Source organism: Ictidomys tridecemlineatus, chromosome 16, assembly GCF_052094955.1.
Source record: "Ictidomys tridecemlineatus isolate mIctTri1 chromosome 16, mIctTri1.hap1, whole genome shotgun sequence".
NCBI lineage: Eukaryota > Metazoa > Chordata > Mammalia > Rodentia > Sciuridae > Ictidomys > Ictidomys tridecemlineatus.
The window spans coordinates 38049407-38063504 of record NC_135492.1 but is presented as its reverse complement, the minus strand read 5'-3'; the positions used below and the strand labels follow the sequence as shown (position 1 = coordinate 38063504).

General features: G+C 58.0%; 2 long non-coding RNA genes across 5 annotated transcripts in view; one reads left to right on the top strand and one right to left on the bottom strand.

Annotated features, from left to right (window-relative positions):
* Positions 1-14098, top strand: part of LOC120891634 (uncharacterized) — a 51927-nt gene that overhangs the window by 34181 nt on the left and 3648 nt on the right. For all 4 annotated transcript variants that reach the window (XR_013431289.1, XR_013431287.1, XR_013431286.1 and 1 more), the window contains 2 exons: positions 4036-4428; positions 12089-12301. This is a non-coding gene — a long non-coding RNA (uncharacterized LOC120891634). The remainder of the gene's footprint in view (positions 1-4035; positions 4429-12088; positions 12302-14098) is intronic.
* On the bottom strand, positions 2022-12178 carry LOC144371159 (uncharacterized). Its single transcript, XR_013431292.1, has 4 exons — positions 11609-12178; positions 11242-11374; positions 10655-10850; positions 2022-10568 (listed from the first exon to the last, which is right to left on the bottom strand). It is a non-coding gene; the product is annotated as an uncharacterized LOC144371159 (long non-coding RNA).

Here is a 14098-nt window from a genome sequence, read left to right as displayed (position 1 = left end):
CGGCGAGAGGGTGGTGAGTGCAGGGGTCGCAGGCTGAGGTGGGACGCCAGAGAGATCCAGGCCAGGCTTGTCTTTATACAGGGCACGTGTGGGGACTGACTAGTGTCCCCAGAGCCCAGTATCAGTCACTTCCAAGGGTATGGCCCTCGGGGACCACGACCCAGCACCGTGAGCCCCGGGGACACGCTCACACCTGGTCCAGACACCAGGGACTTCCCTTCCGTCCTGTGAGGCTGGACGGAGGCACCTCCAGGTCCTGCTGGGATGGGGTCCAGAGGCCACTCAAGGGTTGGACAGTGGGGCCCCCTTTCCCTGCTCGCCCACCCTGGAGTCGCCCTCTGTGGGGACTCGGGGGCTACGACGGGCACCTCTCCTCCTGGGAGCAGTGTCACAGGCCCAGGGGAGGTGGGACCCTGGGCATTGTCCCACACTGAGGTCCCTCCTCAAAGGACTAGGGAGCCGGAACTGTCACCCCCAGTGACAGTCAGGAAAGCCCCCACCTGGGTGCTGAGGAGGCCAGACAGGGACCCTGGACCGGGACCTTCACTGTGAGTCACGACCAGGTGCCACCCTTGTTCCCTGTGGGCAGGGACTCAGGGAGGTCCAGCAGGACTCGAGCCTGTACCACAGAAGTGTCCAGCAACAGCAGCAAAGCCCAGGACACTGTCACACCAAGAGCCAGGACGATGGCAGGTGGAGTGAGTAGAAGAGTCACCAGAGGCCATGAGGAGGCTGGCGGACATGACCTGACCTTAAAGCAGCCATTGAAACGGCACCAAGAGCCGTCAGGAGCCAACTGCAGAAAAAGAGAAGAAATGGAAATCCTCGGGAAGGAAGTAGAAAGTACAGGCAGCGCCACATAAGCCACCTCCTCAGCCTTTTGTTATCTTTTATTTTGAGTCAGGGTCTCACCAAGTTGCTTAGGGCCAAACTGAGTTGCCGAGGCTAGCCTCAAACTTGGGATCCTCCTGCCTCAGCCTCCTGGGCATCCATCTCTCCCCACTGCCTGATGTCATGTCCTGCTGTGTTCGCGGGGCCCTAGGAGCGCATGGGGCACCTGTCAGAGGTTTTGTTGACATAAGGGCCCCCTGTGACCTTCATGTTCATAGCTGGTCGGGGTTCTTCCTGGAGGACAGGTAGAATCAAGATGTCCTGACGCACCTACCCCAGAGGGCCTCTCCCTTCCTTTGCACAGTGGCCACGTTGTGCACATGTGTATTTCCACGGTGCACACAACAGATACAGTTCCCAGTCACCCCATCCCACAGGAGGGGACAGTTCTCTGGGTGGTGTCAGCTGGTGCCAGGACTCAGGTCTCCATGGCCTGCCTGCAGAGTCCCATGCTCACCTCAAGGGACCCCACCATTCCCCGCCCCGTGTCCATTTCCCCCACTCCCCTGAGAAGCCAGGGGCAGGGCTTGGTTGCTGTGTTCTGGAAGCGCTGCGCAGAGGCTCTGGGCCAGTGGCTTCTGGGAACGTGGAGAAGCTGGAGAGGTGACAGGCTTGGCCAGGACTTCGCAAACAGCAGCTCATCCAAGTGGCCCCGTCCCAGGAGCTCAGTATGGAGACTCGGCCTCCCTGGTGCCTGTCAACCTGGCTGAGTCTCTGGCCACCCACAGCCCCATGCCCACCCTCAGTCCCCTCCCCCAGGTGGCCCTGGCACGCTCAGCCTCTCCTACATCATAAACCCCTTCCCGGGAAGGTCGGGCATCATTTCCTGGGCCAGCCACGATGATGGGCATCTATTTGATCATCCCTGAAGCCAGCCAGGAAGGTTCTGTGATCTCTTAGTTTATACATGAGGCCCAGATGAGGATCCTTCTTGAAAGTCACACAGGAAACTAGCCAGGCCTGTTGAGCTCCACGTCCACCCTTCTTCCATCGTACTGGATGCCATGGTCTCCCGTCCAAAGAGCCCAGCTTCTGTGTGTCCTTGAGAGGAGTGGCCTTAGGGAAACTTGGAAGAGGGAGGGCTGAACTAGTCTGTTTTGCGTTGCTGTAACAAAATACCAGAGGCCGGATACTTTAAAAAGAAGAGAAGTTTATTATTAAGTTCTGAACACTTAGAATCTAAAGTCAGGCAACCCTTTCAGGCCACTGGTGAGGGTCCCCTTTTCTGTATTTCAACATGACAGTGGCTTGTGGGAGGGGGAGATCACGTGTGGAGACACACTGGGGTCCAAGCTTCCCGTGTAGGAACCCTTGGGGGACAGAACACATCCAGACCCGGTAGAGGGTGGGGACTGCCCTCAGTGCACGTGGTCTGCTGAGTTTTCTCAGCGAGAGGCCCCTATTTGCATGTCTGCAGGGATTGGCTGAGAGATGGGCGTGTGATTCCAGCCGGACCAATCAGAGCTGACCGCGGGGCTGGTTCTGAAACTCTAGGGAAAGAAGGGCCTTTCTCTAAATGCACAGAGTGGGAGCCTGGATGGCCTGGGGACAGCCCAGTGTCCCCATGGGGAGGTCCTGCTTGGTAGTGAAGTCACCAGGAGAGGGTGGAGCCAAGTCGTGGGGAGAGAGCGGCTTTTTGAAATTAAAAGGACAACTGGGTACAGTGGTGGCGCACGCCTGTCATCCCAGCGGCTGGGGAGGCTGAGGCAGGAGGATGGAGAGGACAGAGGCTGGGGAGGCTGAGGCAGGAGGATGGAGAGGACAGAGGCAGCCTCAGCGAGGAGAGGGGCTCAGCAACCCAGCAAGACCCTGCCTCAGACTGTGAGAAGGGTGGGCTGTGGCTCAGTGGCTAAGCGCCCCAGGTTCCATCTCTGGGCCCAAACAGGAAAGGACAATACCTATTAGAGGGTGTCCTGAGAACTGAGACCCGAGAGTGCTTTGCCTCGGCTACCTGAGTGTCCTAGTGTCACCGTCACCTTGGTTGTCAACAGATCCGCAAGTCCCCAGGCACCAGGGACTTTAATTCCCCAGCGCTCAGCAGTGTTGGGTACACAGTAGGCGCCCAATCCATGCTTGCCCAATCAATTGGGAAGTAAATCTGGCCTCCCAACTAGAGGGGGCTACTTGGGGACAGCGGCTGGGTCACCCAGACCTTCTGTTCTTGCCCTTGCCCTCGCCCTCACCACGTTTTTGCATAACAGGGATGGTTTTCACCCCTAAAAAAAATTCTAACTCAATTATCGTGTGACTATTTATCAGTTAGGACCAAAGGAATGAAAATAAGTCCCCAGGCACAAACCCCCGGATGTGCGGGGCCAGTCGCTCTAAGGCGGAGCTCTGCCCTCTACTGATTCCATGTTTTCCTTGGAAACCCGACCACGCCAGGCTGCCCTGCGATTTGGAAGCGAGACCCGGTTCTCACAGGGTCCCTTGCCCTGTTGGGAGGGGTGTGGGCGACCTTGGCCGTCACCGCGGGCGCACAATGGGGACGTCAGGTAATGGGGAACAGCTGCTTGCCTCGGGCGGCCTCCCAGGCCCCCAGTGGGTGACGGGGTGCCTCAGACGAAGGACAGGCGGTTGGGGTTGGCGGGGGCTCCGCGGGGAGCGGTGGAGTCCTCTGCCAAGTTCACCAGGCTCCAGGCCACATCTGTCCCCAGCACCCAGAGGGAGGGGACGCACCCTGTGGTGGGGGGACACATCCCCCAGGATCTGATGCACAGAAGAACTGATCTGGGCCCCAGGAGCTGCCTGGGGTGGCCCCTGCTGGCCTCTCCACCCTGGAGTGGGCCTCCAGCGTCCCTGGCCACTCCGCAGCCACGTGCCAAGCTCATGTGTCCCTCAAGGTCTTGGCTGTCCCTCTGCCCACAGCCTGACCCTCATCTGACCCCACGTTTGCACGTGACGCCCCCATTCCCGCTCTGTGGGTCTCAGCACCAATGCCATTTCCCCCCAAAGGCCAAGCCTGTGACCTCTGAAGGGACCATGGCCTCCCTCCCTGGCCACTCGTCATCAGGGCACCCTGAGTGACCCTCTGCCCAGCCCTGACCTGGCTGGAAATGACCTCTTTGTTTATTTGCTTCCGGTGTGTCCCCCCATAAACCCCAGGGGGCTCGGGCACTCATTTCTGGGTTCTTGTCCCCGCAGGGTTGGAGTGCAGCGGATATTTGGGAATGAACGATGTCGTGGAGGGACGGATGCCTCACCTGCCTGCCTTGTCCTGAGTCGCTCTGTCCTGCGGGCCACTTGGTGACAGAGACGTCTGTTTAAAATGGACCCGAGGCCATGGCCTCCCTCTCCACCAAACCCTCTGTAGCTCCCAGCTGCTCTGATGACACAGAGACCCTGCAAAGGTGGACCCCCATCTGCTGTCGGCTGCCCATCTCTGTCATCCTGAAGAAGAGGTGCCCGTGGGGTCCACCGAGGTGACCCCAGAGGACACCGCTTGGCGCTGGAGGTGTCTTTGCACCGATATCAGAAAACGGTGATGTTCCAGGAATTCTCTTTGGACCAGAGAACGAGGCCACGGACACCCGACTGGTGAGAGGCTGGGACGCCGCCCCGTCTCCTCGTGTCACCCCACCCGGGTCAGGCTCAGGGCAGGGACAGGACGTGACCTTTGCAGACCAATGCCAAGGAGCATCGGGGCCCGAGCCGTGGGGGGCCAGCGTGGGGGAGAGGGCCTTCAGTGCTTCTTGTGACCTGGGCGGAAATGAGCACATGTGACAGGGGACAAGGGGAGACAGAGGGCTGTCACCACAGTGGGGTCTCGCGATCATGGGCGCCTCGCGTGCCCAGGGTCTCTGCTGCTTCCCCCACAGCTGCCGCTGCGCTCGATGACTCTGTCGGAGGGACACTGTCACTGCCGGGTGACCCTGAGCTGAGAGGGAGTCGGCTTCCACCTTTGGTTCTTTCAGTAGAAGTTCCAGAGGGAACAGCCCAGTGGCCCCAAAGCAGGAGCTCCCCAGTGACGTCACAGAAAGCGGGTGACAAGTTCCAGGCACACCCCTTCCCTCCGAGCTGACAAGGGACCCAAGGTCTTGTGCTTGTGGCCCCGTGAGCCTTTTACTTGGCCAAATTGGCCCTTTTGTGACGGTGGCCCTGGGCTCTGCCGTGTGGTGACCTCCGCAGACGGGGCGCGCACCCCACTTCTGGTCATTTTTAAAGTCGGGCCCCTGCCCGGGCGTCGCCCTGTGTCCTCCCGAGGAAAGCTCTTCCTGGTCCCCTGGTCCTCTGACCCTGGTTGACCTTGGCTCATCTCCTCCTGACCTCGTGTCCCCCTGTGACTTCCCGCCCTGGTCCTGAGTCCTCCGTTGTCTCTGGTTCGGTGACACCGGGTCCTGGCTGTCCTTCTAGAAGTTCAGCCCGGCTTGCTCAGTCCACGTCCCCTCCCCCCTGTGTCCTGTGTCCCCAGCGATGCCCAAGCAGATCAGCGCTGGCCCTGTGTCTCTGACCATGGCCAGGCTTGGTCCCAGTGCCATCGTGGGAACAGGGCCCATGTGGCCACTCCCTAGGGCAGGAGAAGCCCCTGCGGCAGCGCCATCCACCTTGCCCTCGTGGCCACAGTGCCTCCAAGGACAGGAAGCTCACCCCTCCCTGGGACTGTCCCTTCCCTGCTCCGACAGCCTTATCCGGGAGCCCGAGCTGCTGACAGGCCCGAGAGCCTGGAGTCACTGTTTCCTGCTGCGCTGAGGGTGGTGCAGCCCGGGCAGCTGTCGGCCTGCATCCTGGGTCCTGCTGGGGCCCGCGGGTGACATCCGTCATCACCTCCACTGCTCACCAGGACGGCTCCGGGCTGCCCCTGCCTCTGGCCATTCACAGGGAACAGATGACAGACAGCAGGTCTGGCCGGATGTAGCCCCTTATCGCGGCTCTGCGGCCTGTGGCCCATTGAGAAGTTTGGGGACACTTTATCAATGAACTCGGGGGCGGGCCCTCTTGGGGACGAGGCTCCTGAGATAGCAGGAGCTGCTGACGTGACTCGCTTTCCCAGGGAGGGACAAAGTCAATGTCAGGGCCGTCCCAGGAGAAAGACACCGCGGGGCCAGGCCTCACAGTGGGAAAACGGAGCCCAGTGCGAGGAGCAGAGCTGCTGACCAGGGTCATCTGGGGGATCACGGCTGAGACGCAGGGCTCCTGAGAGCAGGAGAAGGCCCTGGTGCCCTTGGCGAGCTGGATCAGAGGGTACAGATGATGAGTCTTGAGGGTCGTAAGGCTTGAAGTATTTGTTCCAAAAACATACAAAAAAAATAATCCGTCAGCAGCCCACAGTGAGCGAGTTCTTTAGATCCCAGTTCATAGATATTATGAGATGACGTCTTGGACATATCCCTGAGATACACGTGAAAAGAGAAATTTTGAATAACTGCATTGATTGGATCTGCCAATTGTCACGGAGCCCACCTAGTTCATTCCTGTAATGGGACTGAATCCCCTGAAACTGTATCCAAACCTTTCTTCCCTTTAAGCTGATTATCTCGGGTATTTTGTCACAGTAACACAGAGCTGACTAACACAAGATGAACTCAACATACCTATAGTCATCCAAGAGGAGGTTGCCAGGGGCACCTGAATATAGAGTGAAGTCCAGGGACACTTTATCCGTGAGTCGATCCTGACTCTCAAACCAATATCACTACCTCTTAGGCCCTGGGAAGAGGCCCAAGGTAGTAGTGATATTGGTTTGGGCGTTGTTAACCTCAACAAGGTGCTTAAAACCTACACAGGACAGGATGACATTGGTCATCAAGAGAACGAGTGCGGTGGGAGAAGAAGAGGAGTCAGGCCTGGGCCCAGCAGCCCTAGGTCAAGGCAGCCAAGGAGACAGAGGAGGAGAACCCAGAGGAATGGTCTTCTGAAGGGGCAGCGAGTGCTTCAGGAAACGGAGCCAGCAGCTACGTCCACTGCTGCTGATTGGTCAAGAGACAGTGAGGAGTGACCACTGACCACGTGACTTAGCAACTTGGCGGTCACCCTTCAAAGGCACACCCCCAATGACCTAACTTTCTCCCAATAGGCCACACCTCTTAAAGGTTCCACACCCCCCCAGGGCACCAGAGGCTGCAGGGTCCTGGGGTGCTCTGGAGACGCAGGGGTTGGACGCCGAGGAGAGCGTTTGGAGACACAGGTGACTTGCTGCCAGGAGGAGCCAGAGGCTCAGGGCTCAGGCGAGGGCTGCGGAGCCCCTCCCTCCCTCCCAGGACTGAAGGTCAAGGCTGGAAGGCTGGGCCTCGTCCTTTGACCACAGCCTCCCGTCCCCTTCCACTGCCCGGGGGACGTTCAGGGCCTGCGCCCACTTTCTGTGTGGACAAGTTGGCAGAAGTGGATTAATCCACCAAGACAGGCCCCAGCAGGAAGGAGCGAGGGAGCGTCTGGGAGAAAACAGGGCAGAGTCGTCTGCACGAAGGGCCTGGAGGAGGGCTCTCAGTGTCACTATCAGGTGACCTCTCTGGTCTGAGGACCAAGTCACCAGGTGACAGTGGCAGGAAGGCGTGGCGGAGGCTCTGAGGGGGCCCAGAGCCCAGCAAGGGGGGACCTGGAAGCCGCCGTAGGGTGACAGGCTAGAGTCCGATGCCCAGAGGTCCAGGGCTGGCCGAGGGAGGGCGGCCTGCTTGGACCACAGTGGCCAGGCCCGAGGGGGCAGGAACAGGAGACCCTGCTGAAGGACAGTCCCTTCCGCTGCTGGCCCTTCCTGGAGGCTTCCAGTCACAGTTTGTACCAAGAAGATGAACGGGGCGTTTGTGGGACAAGCTACAGGTCACGTCGCTGCAGTAGGTTCCCAGGTCACGACTGGTGCCCTCTGCCCTCCTGTCACTCCTCAGTTTGGAGGGGGTAAGGGTGTACTGGGATGGAAATCGGGGGCGCTTCACCCCTGAGTCCCGTCCCCAGCCCTGTGTCGCATATTATTTAGAGACAGGGTCTCGCTGAGGTGCTTAGGGCCTCACTTTGGCTGAGGCTGGCCTCCCACTTGGGATCCTCCTGCCTCAGCCTCCAGAGCTGCTGGGATGACAGGCGTGGGCCACCACACCTGGCCCAAAGCCCTCCCTGTGACCAGCGCTCCTGCTAATGGGTTTGGGTCTGGTGACTAATGGGACCTCTGTCTCTGGGGGTGGACTCCCCAGTCACTGTGCTGTGGGCAAACTGTAGTTGCCCATAATCATTGTCCCTGGACAGAGGGACACCAAGAGGAGGGGCAGGCCCCTGAGTCCTGCGTGTTCTTTCCTGACCCCATCATCTGGCCGCGGCCCAATTTCCTCTGCTGATCGGGATTCAGCGTCCCCACAAGCACAGGAGCTCAGGTTTGACTGTTGCTTACTGCTCCCTTGGCACCGGGAGCCTGCAGGGTCGGGCGAGTGGTCACTTCAGGTGTCCTTGGGAGGACTAGGTCCCTTTGGTTACCCCGGGCCATGTCAGGAGGCCCAGAGTGCCAGTCCAGCAAGTGAGTGGTGGTGACAGGCCACCCAGCTTCCACCCTTGTGCCCCATGAGGTCATCGGCTGGGCCCCAGCCTGTGGGACTGTGTGGCATCTTATAGCATCTCAGAGTAAAGATGTCACCATGGGGAGCTACGGAAGCTGGTCCTGCCCACCCGCTGCCAAAAAAGTGAATAAACTGGCAGCACCTATCAGACCAACTTTACTGCAAGTTGGAAAAGTAAGACTTCCTCGTAGCCAAGAATGTTACATCAAGGGCAAACAGGGAACAAAAGTCACCAGGTTGGGTGCCGTGGACCACGCCTGTCATCCCAGTGGCTTGGGAGGCTGAGGCAGGAGGATTGCAAATTGGAGGCCAGCCTCAGCAACTTAGTGAGGCCCTGAGCAACTCAGGGAGACCCTGTCTCTAAATAAAATGTAAACAGGGCTGGTCTGGTCAGCATGATATTTCCCAAAGTATTTCCAGTAGGCTTTTTTGGGAGATAGAGAGAAACAGAGAGGGGAGAGAGGACAGGGGCTGGAGACAGGCTCCCACCTCTGACACCACCCACGAATTCCCGGGTGCAGACATTTTGTCAATCCTTGTTAGGACAGAGTTGAACAAAACGTATGAACTACAGGACCTGGAAACATTTTGCACGGTTCCTGGGCACAGTATCTTGGGGAGGCAATTTGTGAACAGACTTTAGGGAAAGTTGGATTTGGGGGGGTCTGTAGGATCCCTTTCAATCCAGAGAGACTGGAATTCAAAATGCAGTGTTTTGACTTGGGTCTGCGGAGATGCTAAACCACATCCTGATTCATAAACACCACCCCAGTCACGGGCAGCAGTGGTGTTTACATGGGGTTGCAGAGGGAATTTTTAGAATTCCAGTTGCTAAAACTGTGTGCAAGGCGGGTGCGGTGGTGCACGCCTGTCATCCCAGCTGCTTGGGAGGCTGAGGCAGGAGGATCAGAGCCAGCCTCAGCCAAAGCGAGGCCCTCAGCAGCTCAGAGAGACCCTGTCTCTAAATAAAATATAAAAAAGAGCTGGAGAGGGGGCTCAGGGGTCCCGTGACCCTAGGTTTCCCCAAACAGAACCTCCCGTGAACTTGACCGTGATTCGCAACACAGGGCGCTCCCCTGTCAGCTGACCTTGGCGGGACTCTCCACTCTTAGAAATTGGGAGCCACCTCCATTGTCCCCCTGTCCCACCAAAGTCTGGGGAGTGTCTAAAGTCTCAGAAACTCCCAGCCCCAGGCAAGTGTCTCAGAGACTCTCAGTTGCAAAATCAAAAAGGCTTTGAACGTTTGCAGAAAGACTCAGGCTCAGGAAAAGAAATGTCCCCTGGTGCACTTGGTCCCCGCAGGAGAGGCAGAGAGCAGGCCCAGCCCACAGGCAGCCCCCGGGGAACTGGCCCCGGAGGACATTAATCCCACAACAGGCTTAATTGCTAATCAGAAAAATGTGCACAGTCGGACGGACCCCCGTTCAGAACGCTCCCTTTGTTGTCGTGTTCTGGTGACCACGAAAGTACCCACAGGAAAGGAATTCATCCATCCAGCCCGGATGGGGGCCCTAAGTGGATTTGCACTTTTAAAAATTGAATTTTTCCCATCCTGGGAGTTCTCAGGAAGCTGCGAGATGGTGGGGGGCAGAGGGCACGACTCTGGAGTCAGACATGGATTTGCAGATATGGATGGGGGTGTCCTCGGGTCGGTCCCCAGCTCTGGCCCTGTACAGAGTCCAGAGATTGTTACAGAGGAACCATTGGCAGAGATTTGGGGTCAGTGAGCACACGGTTGGCTCAGTTTGGCTCTCTATGAAAAATGGGGTTCATGACCCCTGCTTTTGAGTGGAGACTGTGGACACCCGGAAGGAACAAGGATCTTAGCTGGGCGTGATGGCGCACACCTGGAATCCCAGCAGCTCAGGAGGCTGAGGCAGGAGGATCGCAAGGTGGAGGCCAGCCTCAGCAACTCAGTGAGGCCCTGAGCGTCTCTAAATAAGATAGAAAAAGGGCTGGGGACGGGGCTCAGGGGTGAAGCGCCCCTGGGTTCAGTCCCTGGTGCCAAATAATAATAATGACAAATAAACACAGAACATGGATCTTGCGTTGGGTGGACTTGGCTTTGAATTCTGGCTCTGCCATTTGGCCCAGCTACTCACATCCTGTCTCTGGGACCCTCAGTCTCTTCATCTGCAAACGAGTCTCTAGCACCCACCTTGAAGGGCTGTCGCTGCCAGTGGCTCAGGCCACGGGCCACACCTGCACAGAGGAGGACGTTGATGATCAGGATTTAAAACGGGGGCCTGGTGAGCCCACAGCACCCCACCTTCCAGCACGACGCTCACCTCCTCTGGGCATGGGGCTCCTCTTGCCTCTCAGCAGTAATGGAGCTTCCTGTGGCTCAAAGCTGTACCCAGGGCGGTCCCAGGCGCTGCCCCAGTCCCTGTCAAGCTGCACAGTGCACTGCCCACGTCGCCCGTCCTCCTTAAAGACGCTTCTCAAATACGCACCACGCCCTTACAGCTGTGCTCTGAGTATCCCCTCCAAAGCCCGCGTCAAGACTTAGTTGCCATTGTGACAGTGTCAGGAGGTCAGGTGATGCCCCCAAGTTGCTACTATCACTGGGGACAGGGACTGGTAAAAAGCAATAGATTTGTACGAGCTGAAGAAAAGCCGTAGTATGCAAGTGTGGGTTAATGATCACAAGAGCGGGTTTGTAAGAAATCTGGCCGCCTTGCACACTCTGTGTCACACACGCTCACTTGCCCTTCCGCCCCGTTACGATGAGACAGGAGGCCTTTCCCAGAAGCCTCTGCCGTGCTGTTGGGCTTCTCACCCTCCAGAACCACGAGTTAGAGAACCTTTTTACTTCATAAATTCCCCGGCCTCTGGTATTGTGTAATAGCAACAGAAAACAGACTGAAACACATACTGACTGAATTCTCCTGCGATGCTCCTTCTGGATCATGTGTCGTAGCTCATGTTGGGTGTCCACCAAAGCTGTCCCTTCTTGGGGCGATTGGAATCTCCTCATCATTCGCTTGCCAGTTTAGCTGTGTGGCACACTTAAAAGAAAAAAGTGACATTCATCAGCAACAAGAAGGCCTCTCCCATGAGGGAGCTGTCTGTGAATAATAGTTCCAAAGAACAAAGCTGTTTGCTGGCCCACCGCCTCGTCACCTCTGAACCCTGTGGCCCTAGTGAACGGAGACGGTGCATGTGTCCCTCGAGAATGACGAAGCTCTGTTCACGTGTCCCCTTTGTCCGCCCACCCACTGCGCGTTCCTGCCAGGCTCTACCTCAGATGCCCACAGATGGTGCCTTTGCGATTCCCGACATGGTCAGCTGCTGCCAGGAGGAGGAGGGGGAGCATCGACGGGCCCAGATCCGTCCTGTCCTGGGCCCAAGACGAGGGCGAACCATCTCAGGATGGGACGTGAGGGTCACAGGGATTGGTTGGGACATTTCAGACGTCCAGGCAGAGAAGTGGCCCCGCACTAGTCCCAGGCACTGACCTCCTGAGACCTGCACTTGTCCCACACTCCAGGGAGGTTCACGGTGGCCCTGCGAGGGGACTGGACACAGCAGACCAGAGACCAGGAAACGGGGCCTGCTAATGAGCTGAGGGCTGAGCAGCAGGGACAGGACCCATGAGGGGACGGGAGTGGAGGCCGCTGGTTAGGAGCTGCCCTGCTCCCCCGGGGGCTCGGATTCTTCATGCTCCGTCTCTTCAGGAGACATTCTTGATGTGGGTTTTACTCTGTCCCTCCTCCCCCCAGAGCTCATGCTGCCAAGGTTATCCGATCCCATCTGCGGCTCAGGTCCTGCTGCCCAGGAAAGCAGAACGGCTCCCGCTGATCTTGAACTTGGACCGAGAGGGAACGTGGATAATCAAAACCACCAGCAGAAACGGCCAAGATACAGCACGTTCTGGGTTTCTTCTGCCAAGAAAAGGCAACAGCGAGGATGAGTGCTGGGGTCATGGGGCGCAGGTAGGTGTGATGGCTCTGAGGGAGCCACCCCCCAGTGTCACTGGTCTGTGTGACCTTGCCACCGGGGTGGAGGGAGCAGGGGAGCTTCCCAGCTCAGCTGGGCACTTGCTGTGTGACTTCAGCTAGCTGGGCAACCTCTCTGAGCCTTGGTTTCTCGGGCAGCTCTTGCTGACGTGGCTGGCGGACTCCTTGTGGGTAGGGCAGAGAGCAGGCCCTGGGGACCTGTGAATGGACTCAGTAGGGACACAGCCACACACGCACTGTCCCCAGAGCCACCTGGGACTGCACAAGGCACCCCTATTTCCCGGGTGGCCCCACATCCTCCTAAGGAGATGGCCCTTCCCTGACATTGCCGTGTCCACAGCTAATGGCCCTGCTTTGGATTTGGTCAGTGGCTCCAATAATAACCTTCTGGAAGCCCGCGGGTCTCTGAGGTCCAGCATCACCTATTATATCCCGTCCCGTCTCTTCGGCCAGCTTTGTCCTGGAGCCGTTCCCTGGTCAGCTTGTGTTCCTTGACCCCGGCAGAGCGCACTCTGATTCTTCTCTGGAACATTCCTCTAGTCGGGTTTGGCTGACGTCTCTGAGCATTGGATCTATTCTGTTTTCCCGTCGTCACTGTGCTGTGGAGGTTGAACCCGTCTTGTTCATACATTGGTCTCATTTCCTGTCTCCCCCAGGTGGGCACGGTGGCCCACTCCTGTCATCTCCGTCGCTCTGGAGGCTGAGGCAGGAGGATCGCAAGTTGGAGGCCAGCCTCAGCCACTTAGTGAGGCCCTGAGCAACTCAGGGAGACCCTGTCTCTAAATAAGATACAAAAAGGGCTGGGGATGGGGCTCCGTGGCTCAGCACTTGCCCTTTTCTCTGTCAGGACGGCCACAGAACTTGCAGTGTCCCCATGGGTCAGGGCAGGACATCAGTGGGCACGCAGGTTGGTCAGCTCCAGTGTTGAGGATGGTGGCCTGGGCTGTGTGCTGCCGGGGTCTCCCCAGCTCGAGGTCTCTCCACTCTGAAGTCGCTACTTTTCCCTTTAATTCCTGCCTCGTTTGCGGGGACGGAGGATCCACAGGCCATCTTCTTTCTTTCTCCGTCTTTGTTCCTACTTAGTCTTTGATGTTTCCGTTGCTGTGACAAAACACCCGAGGTAAGCAGCTTACACAGAGGAAAGGTTTCGACCCATGTTTGCTGGGCCCCATGGCCGCTGGCTGGGTCCGTGGTGAGAGCAGAACATCGCGGCAGAAGCATGTGGCTCAGGAAACGTGTCACCTGGTGGCAGCTGGGAATTGAGTAGACAGGAAGGGGCCAGGGTTCCAATAGCCCTTTCTTGGGAAAGGGCCCGCCCCCAATGACCTAACTTGCTTCCTTTAGGCTCCGCCTCTTAAAGGTCCCGTCCCCTCTCAGTCGTGCCACAGGCCAGAGACCAGGCTTTGAACACATGGGCCTTGAGGGACATTCCCAGCCTCAGCCTTGGAAGCAGCCATCTCCCCCAAGAGCCTGGATCCTTTTGGGGCTCAAAGATGTTTAGGATCCATGATCTGGTGGCAGGGGACAGCTCCTGCTCCCAATATGTCATGGCCTCCAGGCCCCTCGGGGGACGGGTCAGGAAGTGCTGCTGCATTTCCCCCCAGTTGTATTCGGGCACAATATTTCATTTATTTGTCTCTATGTGGTGCCGAGGGCGGACCCAGGGCCTCACACGTGCTGGGCGAGCGCTCTGTCACCGAGCCCCGGCCCGGTCCCCAGGAAGCTCTGGATATAGAATGCGCGGGAGTCACCCAGGCTCTTGCTCCAGTGCAG